At 42.4% G+C, this 12,941-nt stretch overlaps 1 long non-coding RNA gene across 1 annotated transcript; it reads right to left on the bottom strand.

The window, feature by feature from the left end:
- Positions 1–2,754: 2,754 nt before the first annotated feature.
- LOC309330128 lies at positions 2,755–5,186 on the bottom strand. The gene is made up of 2 exons (XR_014151292.1): positions 5,092–5,186; positions 2,755–3,755 (listed from the first exon to the last, which is right to left on the bottom strand). It is a non-coding gene; the product is annotated as an uncharacterized lncRNA (long non-coding RNA).
- Positions 5,187–12,941: the final 7,755 nt, after the last annotated feature.

The raw sequence follows: 12,941 nt of genomic DNA, 5'->3' as shown, positions 1-12,941 counted from the left end.
TTGTCTTTTTAGATAACTTGTAAAAAGCTCCCATTCTTCCTTAAAGTCACAGTTGTCCTTGTCCCACAGTTTGTATGTCAATTTAGCCAACTCTGCGTAGCTCATAAAATTTTCTTGCCACTGTTCTTTCGTTGGGATTTCCTCATTCTTCTATCCTTGTGCTATCAAGACTCTTGCCGCTTTTGTAGCATACATAAATAAATTCTTTGTTTTTCTTGGCTGATCTTGTCCTACAATCCCTAATAAAAATGCTTCTGGTTTTTTTTACAAATGTCATTTTAAACATTTTTTTTTCAATTCATTGCATATCATTTCCCTTTTTTTTAACTTCTCTGCATTCCCACCACATATGATAAAAAGTCCCTTCTTTTTCTTTACATTTCCAACATATGTTTGACCCAGTTTTATACATTTTTGCTATCTGTACTGGTGTGATATACCACCTATACATCATTTTCATATAATCTTCTTTCAAAAGAGAACAGTCTGTAAATTTCAAATTTACTTTCCACAATTTTACCCAGTCCTCAAATTGTATATTGTGTCCTTTATCTTGTGCCCATTTGATCATGACCAATTTGACCTCCTCATCTTTTGTTTCCCATTCTAGCAGAATACTATATGCTTTCTTCAACAACTTCTGCTATTCTTCTATAACTTCCTTTTGAAATTTGGAAGTTGTATAGCTAAATCCTTTTTTATTATCTTCCTTGTACATCTCATGTAGTTGTCTATAGTGCAACCAACTCTGAAAATGATCTTTAATTGCCTCGTAATCTTTGAATTTCCATTTCCCTTCCTGATCCTTCAGCAAATCTCTATATGTAGGCCACTTCCCCTTTTTGCCAAGCAGTTTGAGTAATGAAGCTTCAATTGGTGATAACCACCAGGGTGTTTTTGCTTCTATTAGATATTTATATCTCTCCCACACCCTCATTAGTGATCTCCTGATTATTTGATTGTAAAATCCTTTGTGCACTTTCCCTTTCCCATACCATAAGTATGCATGCCATCCAAATCTGTTATCGTGACCTTCCAGATCTAATGCTGTTTCCTTTTCCAGTTTTATCCAGTCCCTAATCCACACCAAACATGCAGCTTCATAATACAATTTGAGGTCTGGGAGGGCAAAACCGTCTCTTTCTTTTATATCTGTAAGTATCTTGTGTTTAATCCTTGGCCTTTTGCCCTCCTCCAAAAAAAACCTTAGAAATATCCTGCTGCCATTTTTTTTACTGGGACTATCTGAAAAAGAAAGAGCATTTTTGGCAATACATTCATTTTTATCGCTGCTATTTTTCCTAGTAGGGAAAGGTTCATTCTACTCCATATTTCTAAATTCCTTTTTATCTCAGACCACACTGTTTCATAATTGTCTTTGTAGACATTTATATTTTTTGCTGTTAACCATATTTTACTTTTTTATAAACTTCTATCTCAGTACTGTGCATCAACTCTTTTTTCTCTTCTTCCTTCAATTTTTTTTTACTAATAACTTAGTTTTCTTTCTATTTAATTTAAATCCTGCTGTCAGGGAACTGCCATTGGAGAGTCAGGTGGTGGAAGGGCTCACAGAGGCTAAGAGACCCTCGGATGCGGAGGAAGGAACCAGCAGGGGGAGAGGGAGAGTTCCTGCAGAAACTCAGTCGGAGGGATGGCTCCAAGATGCTTCCAGTGAGAACAGCACGGAAGGCTCAGGACCGCCGCTGGGGACGCCGACTCCGCGCAGGAAACTGTCACGCCGAGAATCCGGAAGGAGAGTTTCCGTCAAAGAACTCTTATGTTGGCGCAAATTCCGGAAATGCCCACTGACGGATTCTGCCAGCGATTGAGGTAGCCATGCACCCATGGCTCCGCGGACTGGGAGAGTTTAGAAACTGATTGCATGAGTTTAGAGCTCAACCATTTACGCACAAGCAGCCCCCTTAACCCATAACACCTGCCACTTCCCCAAATTCTTGAATCTTTTCTATCATTCTAGGAAGAGAATTTTTTTGATCCTCCACTGTAATTACTAAATCATCAGCATATGCTTTCAATTCAAATTCACTTTTTCCAGTTTTTATCCCTGTGATCTCTTTATCTACTCTTATAGTTCTTGCATGTACTTCCAGGACCAGAATAAACAACAGCCGTGATCGCGGGAATGTTCCAGCTCTTAACAATTAGACATGTTCTTCTAACATTCACCATAAACAAACACACTCTTGCAATTTCATCTAGCTTCTGCGAAAACGTTTGGAACAGCTGTAGTACTCAGATGGGCCTTTCTACATTGAGGTTCTTTGCCAACCAATTTCTACTTACTTTTTCAATGTTTTTACCATCATATTGTGTTTTTATGTTGCAAACCAACCTGACCTGTCGTACTTATACAAAAGCGCAATTTGCTACTATTTAAACAAATAAATAAAATAAATATTTCCGACTGTGCTAGAAATCTTAAATGACTGCATAAAATCTACCAACTAAAGTAGTTTGCATTAATGTCATCTGCTTTGTTGTTTGACTCTATTTATTTTAGGTTCTTTGTTTCCGTTCTTGAAAAAGCAAACTGATTGATTGAAAGGTACTTTGAAAGCCATTTCTTATTTAGAATGAAGACCCCAAGGTATTATGAAGGTAGATGCTGCTGTAACTGTTCTGAAGCTAAGCTACTCAAGATCACCTCAGTGACTGGAAAGGAAGCAATGAGATAACCCCACCCAGTGCCACACTTCAATTCAGCCATAAAAGAAAGAGAGGAGATAAGTGTTTTGGGATGCAACTGAAATTTTAATATGAAAGCAAAGAGGTACAAATAGTGAAATCAAAAGTGCAACTAGAATGCAGAATGAAAGACACCATGTTCCATAATAGCTTGCTTCCATGAAGCACAAGGGTGGTAGAACATGGTGGAAGAAAACCACAAATCAAATGCTATACAATGCATATTCAGAAATGGGAGCATTCACAGAAATGGGGGCATTCTTTATCTTTTTTTAGTGGAGAAAGATCTTCTTACTACCATGCATTGAGGGAATGCATGGATAACTTTCAATCAGTCCCCATCCCATAATATTGCTTCCTCAGAATGACTTGAATGTGCAATTCCTTGTAGAAATGGCTGGGTGCACCCACAGTTCTAAATCTGGTGCTCAGATCAAGTGGCCTGCAGATGGTGAAGCATTATACAAGGATTTTAAATTCAACCACAATAGGCAACACAGATAGTATGCTTAGAATTAGAATGTAGGCATAATCAGTATGTGATAAGCATAAGGAAAGCTTGCATGCATCTTATTTCAAGAAGGGCTCAGGTGCCACAGGTCATGACTTGTCCAAGTTCTGATGCTGGGTGTTCAATATTTCAGGTGGGAGTGGTGAGAACCGGTCCAGTTCTTCTTTCCTTCTCTTACTTTCTTTTTGTTTGTACCACCCTTCTTCCATATATATCCTTCTTTGGACTTGATTTAGAACTTGCAACTATCATAGATGCATGGGCTGCTTGGCATGGCATGAGAGTAGAATTCGGACATGTTGGAGCCACCACTGGCATACCTAGAAGATCTGCCGCCGCCATATCCATAAGCACATGGGTTGTACTGCTCAATGCACAAAGGCTGGTCAGGGCAACAGAGAGCTGGCCCTGGGATGGTCAGGACAAAAGGTGGTGGCTGGATGGTCACTGTTGAAGGAGGACACTGGGCGTAGCAAGGATCCTGCCACATACCAGAACGACGGCCAGCAGACATCTTTGAGGTTTAGAGGTGGATCTGAAGGAAGATGGAATCAGCATTATGCAGAGTTTCCAATACAGATATGTTGTTTGAGACATACACTGGTTATGAACTCAATAGTTTCTTTCTTTCTTTTTCCTTCCTTCCTTCCTTCCTTCCTTCCTTCCTTCCTTCCTTCCTTCCTTCCTTCCCCCCTCTGCCATAATACTACAATCTGAGACCACACAATGAATCTGATTAGCAGAAGATTCAGCGTAGATGAACTCTACAATTCTAGCTGAACCAGTTGTCTGGCTCAATCAATGTAAGACCCATAGCCAAATAATAAACAACCTGTGTTGTGAGCAGGAAGCCCCTGCTCCAAACACTGGCAACGTCTCTGTAAAGGGCCCAAGCTGGAAAGTATAGGAAATACCTTTGCCTGACGCCAGCAAACCTGACATGTTAAGGTACATAGTTCAACAACTTGCAAATTTCCTCTTTGTACAAGCGTCAGTTTCCTAGTAGAGCTATGCAGAAGGAGACAACTGCCACCCCCACTCTACCACAAAGGTTTGAGGTCTACTGGAAAGGAAGCTACATAACATTGGATTCTTTAAGCCAATGTCAAGCTTCAATAAAGTACAGTGGTACCTTATGTTATGGACAGGATCTGTTCCGGAGGCCCGTCTGTAACATGAAAATCCCGCAACTCAAAGTGCCACTTCTGCACATGCGCGAGTGACGAAACCCGGAAGTAACCCATTCCGGTACTTCCGGGTTGCCATGGGGCGCAAGACGAAAACACACAACCTGAAGCGGACATAACATGAGGTATGACTGTACCTAATTTATTTATTTTATGATTTATCATGATAATTTTGTATACCACCCTTTACCTGTAGATTTCAGGGCAGTTCAAACATAAAATTGCAATATAAAGAACCGACAAAATACATAATAAAAATAAGAACAAGAACAAACCAACAATCCCCCCTCCCACAACACGTTTAAAAGGGCATCAGCTGTCAATCAACCTAAGGACCTATGGCCCTCCACCATCCTTTACCATCGTCTGTATTTGCTGTGGCTGATGTTGGAGAGTTGGAGTCCAACCAGATCTGGAAGGCTTGCAGGTTCCTCACCTGTGTTGTAACCCCAGAGAGTTGTTGCCCATCAGTGTGGCCCAACCCATCAGAATGCGGCAGCATGCAAAGCAATGATATGCATTCCAAGATTATCTGCTTGAAAGCCTCACACAATGGTGCAAATCCCCAAATCCCCCACTTATCCTTTAAAACCAGCAGCTACTAGCAGAACGCCCACATAACCTTGGTACACCAATGAGATCCAGAAGATGTCCCCACTGTTCCAGAATCCAAAATGGACTTACCTAGTTCTCTAAGCAGCAGAAATGAGAAGAAGTGTTTGGAAGAACCCTAGATGATGGCCTTTTTATACTGTTTTGTAGCAGGAAGTAGATTTCGTTGCAGGAAGCATATTCAAGACGTCCTATTATTTATTTATTTATTTTGTCAGCGGGTATGATGATGAGCCGGTAAATTGCCATAAGGAACACCCTGGTTTACTGTAAGCAGCAGACACACTTTCCTTGTTAAACAAATATTGATAGATAATCACATCACTGTCGTCATATGTTTCCCTCAAGCTCAGTATGCAAGTGTTCCACATCTTACACCATACTAGCTGCTGCAAGGATCTGGAGCAACATTAGGAAGTTTAGGGAACTTGTTTACATTTGATGTTTTATCGTGTTCCACAGGGTGGGTGCCATTACTGAGAAGGTCCTCTACCTGGTTCCCTGTAACTTCACTTCTCGCAGTGAGGGAACTGCCAGAAGGCCCTTATAGTGCTGGACCTCAGAGTCAAGGCTGAATGATGGGGGTGGAGATGCTCCTTCAGGTATACTGGGCCAAGGCTACCTTCTCTGTAGTGGTGCCCGCCCTGTGGAATGCCCTCCCATCAGAAGTTAAGGAAATAAACAACTATCCAACATTTAGAAGACATCTGAAGACAGCCCTGATTAGGGAAGTTTTTAATGTCTGATGTTTTATTGTATTTTTAATATTCTGTTGGAAGCCACCCAGAGTGGCTGGGGAAACCCAGCTAGATGGGCAGACTCCTTCAGTCCTGTGTTTGTAAGCAGGAAGAGTAATGCCTGATGTTATGCCTTAAAGCAGGATGGGAAATGATTCCAACCTCAGCTAGTTCTGCTGGATCTCTCAGCAGCTTTTGATACCATTGCCCACAACACCCTTCTGGACTGGCTAGAGGGGCTGGGAGCTGGTGGCACTGTTATACAGTGGTTCCACCCCTTCCTCCTGGGCCATGTCCTGAATGAAGTGTTGGGAAATGAGTGTTCAGACCCCTGGAATCTCACTTGTGGGGTGTCTCAGGGTTCCGTCCTCTCCCGCATGCTTTTTAACATCTATATGAAGCCTCTGGGAGAGATCATCAGGGGGTTTGGGCTGGGTGTCATCAGTATGTGGGTGATACCCAGCTCTACCTACCTTGGGTGACACCTGGCTTGAGAGCAGTACATGTGAAAAGGATCTAGGAGTCTTGGTTGACCACAAACTTGACATGAGCCAACAGTGTGACGTGGCAGCTAAAAAAGCCAATGTAATTCTGGGCTGCATCAATAGGAGTATAGCATCTAGATCAAGGGAAGTAATAGTGCCACTGTATTCTGCTCTGGTCAGACCTCACCTGGAGTACTGTGTCCAGTTCTGGGCACCACAGTTCAAGAAGGACACTGACAAACTGGAACGGGTCCAGAGGAGGGCAACCAAAATGGTCAAAGGCCTGGAAACGATGCCTTATGAAGAACGGCTAAGGGAGCTGGGCGTGTTTAGCCTGGAGAAGAGGAGGTTCCCTGGAATCTCACTTGTGGGGAGTCTCAGGGTTCCGTCCTCTCCCGCATGCTTTTTAACATCTATATGAAGCATCTGGGAGAGATCATCAGGGGGTTTGGGCTGGGTGTCCTCAGTATGTGGATGATACCCAGCTCTACCTATCTTTCAAATCGGAACCAGTGAAGGAGGTAAAAGCCCTGTGTGAAAGCCTGGAGACAGTTGGAGGATGGATGGCGGCTAACAGATTGAGGTTGAATCCTGACACGACAGAAGTACTGTTTGGGGGAGACAGGGGGCAGGTGGGTGTGGAGGATTCCCGGGTCCTGAATGCGGTAACTGTGCCCCTGAAGGACCAGGTGCACAGCCTGGGAATAATAATGGACTCACAGCTGTCCATGGAGGCACAGGTCAATTCTGTGCCCAAGGCAGCTGTCTACCAGCTCCATCTGGTACACAAGCTGAGACCCTACCTGCCCACGGACCGTCTCACCAAAGTGGTGCATGCTCTGGTTATCTCCTGCTTGGACTACTGCAATGCGCTCTCCATGCGGAGAAGGTGAACCTGGAAACTACAACTAATCCAGAATGTGGCAGCTAGAATGGTGACTGGGAGCGGTCACCGAGACGACATAACACCGGTCCTGAAAGACCTACACTGGCTCCCTGCATGAGCTGAGGCCATTTAGGGCTTGGTCAGCACCAACACTTTGAATTGTTCTCGGAAACGTACTGAGAGCCAATGTAGGTCTTTCAAGACCGGTGTTATGTGGTCTTGGTGGCCGCTCCCAATCCCCAGTCTCACTGCCGCATTCTGGATGATTTTTAACATTAAGAAAGGGTTAAGGAATGGTTTCCATAACTTAGATGGACACATGGCATCCTACTTTTAATAACACATTATGAATGTTAATGCGCTGCAGAGCAACCAGCAACCAGCAGTAGGGAAACAACATTTTGATGGAAGAAACAAAGGGAAGAAACACTTTTAATTTATAAGTATGCCCTGTGACATTTCACAACAGTATATCCAATATCATTCTGAGAATATTAAACTGATCGGTCTAGATCGAGCCATGGCCTTAATGGTTTGACATTCACCGTGGTGCACATGCCCGACCTTCAGTGCAAGTTGACAAGGGAATGATCATACTCAAAATGCTTTGGGAATTTTACCCCAAGGACTTTGCTTTCCTCCCCAGACTAGAGGCCAGATTAAACCCATGACTAAAAAGCCACTTCAAGCAATGGCTCCCTACAGTTTGAAGTAGGTGAAAAAGAGGAGTCCCATGCCAGTTCTGGGTTTTCTTCCAAATTCCATTTTTGGGGTGTTGAGTTGTGGCAAATCTACTCCAACCCTAGAGTGGGAGCAAAATTATTCAGACAGCGCTTTCAAACTTTATACTCTTTGTGAACTAACTTCCACCAATGTATTTAATAGTTTTGAAACTTTTTCTCTTTAACACTGTCTTTTTAAGTGTTGTGATGTCTTATATGAAGGTGCAATTTGTAAACATTTAAATCAAGAAAGTGAAATATATCATCATCATCATAAATTTTATTTATACCCTGCCCTCCCCAGCCAGAGCCGGGCTCTGGGCAGCCAACACCAGTAAAAATTACCGTAAAAACATAATAGGGACAAAAAACCAATTTAAATGGAATTATGCTAGGAATGGTTGTTGAAGGACAGCATAAAATCTATAAAATGAAGTGATCTGCATAGATGTTATATGTTCTGGTGTTTGAGTCGATTTAGTTTAGTTTAGATTTAGTTTAGTTTAGGTTCTTTGTTTTTGTTCTTTAAAAAAAGTGAACCGATTGAGTCAAAGGTACTTTGAAAGCCATTTCTCATTTCGAATGAGGATCCCAAGGTATCATAATGGTAGATGCTCCTGCAACTGTGCTGAAGCTGAGTTGGTCAAGATCAGCTCAGTGCCTCGACAGGAGGCAATGAGAGAACCCTACCTAATTCCACACTTCAATTCAATCATAGAAAAAAGAGAGAGGAGATCAATGTTTTTGGATGCAAATAGAAGTTTAATATGAACCCAGAGAGGTATGCATAGCCCAAACAGAAGCGCAAATAGAATGCAGAATGAAATACATTATGTTTCATAATACTTTGTTTCCATAAAATACAAGGCTGATAGAACATGGTGGAATAAGATTGCAAACCAGATGGTAACCAATGCATGTTCAGAAATGGGATAGTTGACAATGAGGATTCATTTTTGCTTTTCTTCTTTGGTTTTTTGAAAGGGAGGGATCTTCTTCATACAATTCACCAGGGAATTGAGAAAAGGATCCCGGGGAAGGTGTCCTATATATAACCCACTCTGGCTAGCATTCCCAATTCAGAGTAAAAATTCAGAATGGATAATACTCCCTCAGTCCCCATCCCATAATATTGCTTCCTCAGAATGACTTGAATGTGCAATTCCTTGTAGAAATGGCTTAGTCAACCCACAGTTCGAATTCTGGTGCTCAGATCAAGTGGCCTGCAGATGGTGAAGCATTATACAAGGATTTTAAATTCAACCAACTTAGGCAAAACAGATATAATGTGGAGAATTAGAATGTAGGCATAATCAGTATGCGATAAGCATAAGGAAAGCTTGCGTGCATCTTATTTCAAGAAGGGCTCAGATGCCACAGGTCACGCCTTGTGCCATTTGTGATGTTCAATATTTCAGGAGGGAGTGGTGGGAACTGGTCCACCTCTCCTGTTTTTCTCTTGCTTTATTTTGGTTGCCGTCCTTCTTCCATGCATATCCTTCTTTGGCCTTGATTTAGAACTTGCAGGTAGTGTGGCTGCTACTGTGGGTGCCTGAGCTGCTTGGCAGGGCATGACAGCCACCACTGGCATGCCGAGAAGATCTGCCCAGAGGGTATTTAACACATGGGTTGTGCTGATCAATGACAAGAGGCTCCTCGGGGCAGTAGAGCTCTGGCCCTGGGATGGTCAGGACAAAAGCTGGTGGCTGGATGGTCACTGTTGAAGGAGGACATTGGGCATGGCAAGAATCACGCCAGATACCAGAACGACGACCGGCAGACATCTTAGAAGTTTAGAGGTGGATCTGAAAGAAGATAAGAGTCAACACTACGTCAAGCTTGAGGTGCTGGTTAAGAACCTTAGGGGAGCCCTGCTGGATCAGACCAAAGGGCCATCTAGGGTAGAGGTTTATCAATTGAAGGTTTTCTTCCTTCACAATTCTAGAACATGGTTCCTTGCAGTGAAGCTTTCTAGTTGCCTGACTCAATCTATTTAAGTCCCATAGCCCCATGATAAAGCAGACATGTTATGCACATGAGGCCTCACGTCCCAATAGGAGCAAGTTCTGCTTTAAGGACCTATGGCAGAAAGGCTGGGAAGGACGTCCACCTAACACCAGGAAATCTGATGCATTAACATCCATATTCCAATGGCCTGACAACTTCTTATACATGGTAGCCTCAGCTTCCTGATAGAGCTATGTATGTAGAAGGCAACAGTTGCCATCCATACCTCCACTCCAAAGGTTTTGAGTTCCACTGAAGAGGGAGCTAACTACGTTTGGGCTTTCAACCCCAATGTCAATCTCCAACAGAGTCTCATCTATGCCTGCACTCCAGGACTACCTATCTCAACATCAAACTTCAGCAAAGTATCTCATTGATTTCCAGGGCTTCTTTTGACCTGGAACTCAGTTCCAGCACCTCTCAGGTGGGCACCATTGTCGTTACAAGAGAACAAGGGAGGTGTTTGTGGTGAGTTCTGGCACCTCTTTTTCTAGAAAAATAGCACTGGCCGTGCCCATAAATCAGTGGTGAGGAATCTGTGGAGCTGCAGAGGTTGCTCAATGGCGGCTCCTAACCAAGTATAATGCATCCACATCCAAAGAAAGAGAAGCAATGCAAGCAAGTTAGCTTGAAAACCTCACACAAAGGAGCAAATCCGTGAACCAACTTATCTATCCTGCAGATGGACTCCTGTGTAACCTCTGCATATCTAGAAGATCCAGAAGCTGTGCCCATTGCCCCAGAACCCAAATAGACTTACCTAGTTTTCTGAGAGTCAGAAGCGAAGTGTTTGGAAGAAGCCTAGTGCATGGGCTTTTTATACTGCTTGGTGGCAGGAAGTTTATTTAAGACTTCCCTGTTTTTCTTTTGGGGGTGGAATGGATATAATGAAGAGCTGACATATTGCTATAGGGAACACCACAGATTTTTTAATAAAGAGGTGACACCCTTTCCTTGATAATCTAATATTCATTTATGGTCACCGCGTTGGCATGTTATGTTTCACCCAAACTCAGTATTAAAGCACCACACATATTTTAACATAGGCCAATGTGCCAAAAACAGCACTTGATCTTCACAAAGTTGTTATTGAAACTGGCACATCATGCTCAGCACGTGGTTCCAGGACATAGCCAGTGTTCGTGGCAATCAGGATAGAAACATTGCTGATACCCTGATACCACTAAGTGTCTACTAAGGTCTCTCTTTGTGGAAGACCTCTGGGAAGATGGGGATCTGGAAGAATCAGGATAAACAAGGGGAGGACATACTATAGGAAATTTATACTATTAGCACATCTTGAATTTTTCAACTTTCAAATTCCAAAGATAAGGCATGCTAAAAAATTGAGAATTCAAAAGATGTTTTGGTTGAATTAATATAATTTTATTCTGTTTGGTAATTGAAAAGTGTGTAAGATTTCATTAAAAAAAGATTTCATAAAGGTACCCCTGATAGTTAAGTCCAGTCGTGAACGACTCTGGTTGCGGCTCTCTTCTCGCTTTACTGGCCGAGGGAGCTGACATTTGTCCGCAGACAGTTTTTCCAGGTCATGTGGCCAGCATGACTAAGCCACTTCTGGCAAACCAGGGCAGCCCATGGAAACGCCGTTTACCTTCCCGCCGGAGCGGTACCTATTTATCTACTTGCACTTTGACGTACTTTCGAACTTCTAGGTTGGCAGGAGCTGGGGCCGAGCAACGGGAGCTGACCCCGTTGTGGGGATTTGAACCGGCGACCTTCTGATCGGCAAGCCCAAGAGGCTCAGTGGTTTACAGCACAGCACCACCCGTGTCCCGTAATATTTCATAGAAATCATTAAAAAATTATTGCCAAGTACTTGCAGTTATATGTTATTATTATTATTTACTTGTTTAGCATTACTTGACATTTTCAGAAGGTAAAATTCAAATTATCCGGTTTTCCGAAAGGAGTTCATGTACTTCTTCATCAGACATAGACTTACCAAGCTAAATGTTGTCCACTCACAAACATAATAGTAGACTTGAATTCCTGACATCCCCAAACAACAGATTTTTCAGAGCCCCTCACTGAAAAAAATGGCAAAAAATACGTTTTACCCCCTAAAATGACATACCATAGAGAATTCATCCCCATGACATATACATGCAGGTCCTGCTACTGGAATGCTTGTTATCCACAAATTCAGATCTCCAAACGTAAAAATGATGCTCAATCCTCATTACATTCTTCGTTGATTCATTCAGAGTTTGCACACCTCCTAACTTGTTTATTAGTTTTTTGCCATTTGGGGGCAGAAACCAGGGAGAAAGGGACAGGGAATTTTACCTTCTGAATCTTTTGAATTCTCAATATTTTTAGCACCCCTTATCTTTGGAATTTGAAAGCTGAAAAATTCAAGATGTGCTAATAGTATAAGTTCCCCATAGTATGTCCTTCCCCTTGTCTATCCTGATTCTTCCAGATCCACATCTTCTCAGAGGTCTTCCACAAAGAGAGACCTTAGTAGACACTTAGTGGTATCAGGGTATCAGCAATGTTTCTATCCTGATTGCCGCAAACACTGGCTATGTCCTGGAACCACGTGCTGAGCATGATGTGCCAGTTTCAATAACAACTTTGTGAAGATCAAGTGCTGATTATTGTCACATTGGCCTATGTTAAAATTCAAGATGGATCATGATGTGCCAGTTTCAATAACAACTTTGTGAAGATCAAGTGCTGTTTTTGGCACATTGGCCTATGCATCAACCGACATGTTAAAATATGTGTGGTGCTTTAATACTGAGTTTGGGTGAAACATAACATGCCAATGTGGTGACCATAAATGAATATTAGATTATCAAGGAAAGGGTGTCACCTCTATTAAAAAATCTGTGGTGTTCCCTGCAGAAATATGTCAGCTCTTCATTATATCCATTCCACCTAACAAATATTGATAGATAATCACATCACTGTCGTCATGTTTCCCTCAAGCTCAGTATGCAAGTGTTCCACATCTTTCACCATACTAGCTGCTGCAAGGATCTGGAGCAACATTAGGAAGTTTAGGGAACTTGTTTACATTTGATGTTTTATCGTGTTCCACAGGGTGGGTGCCGCT

Source organism: Podarcis erhardii (assembly GCF_964252035.2).
Source record: "Podarcis erhardii genome assembly, chromosome: 15".
Lineage (NCBI taxonomy): Eukaryota > Metazoa > Chordata > Lepidosauria > Squamata > Lacertidae > Podarcis > Podarcis erhardii.
The sequence above is the reverse complement of the archived record's forward strand: the minus strand, read 5'-3'. Positions and strand labels throughout refer to the sequence as shown.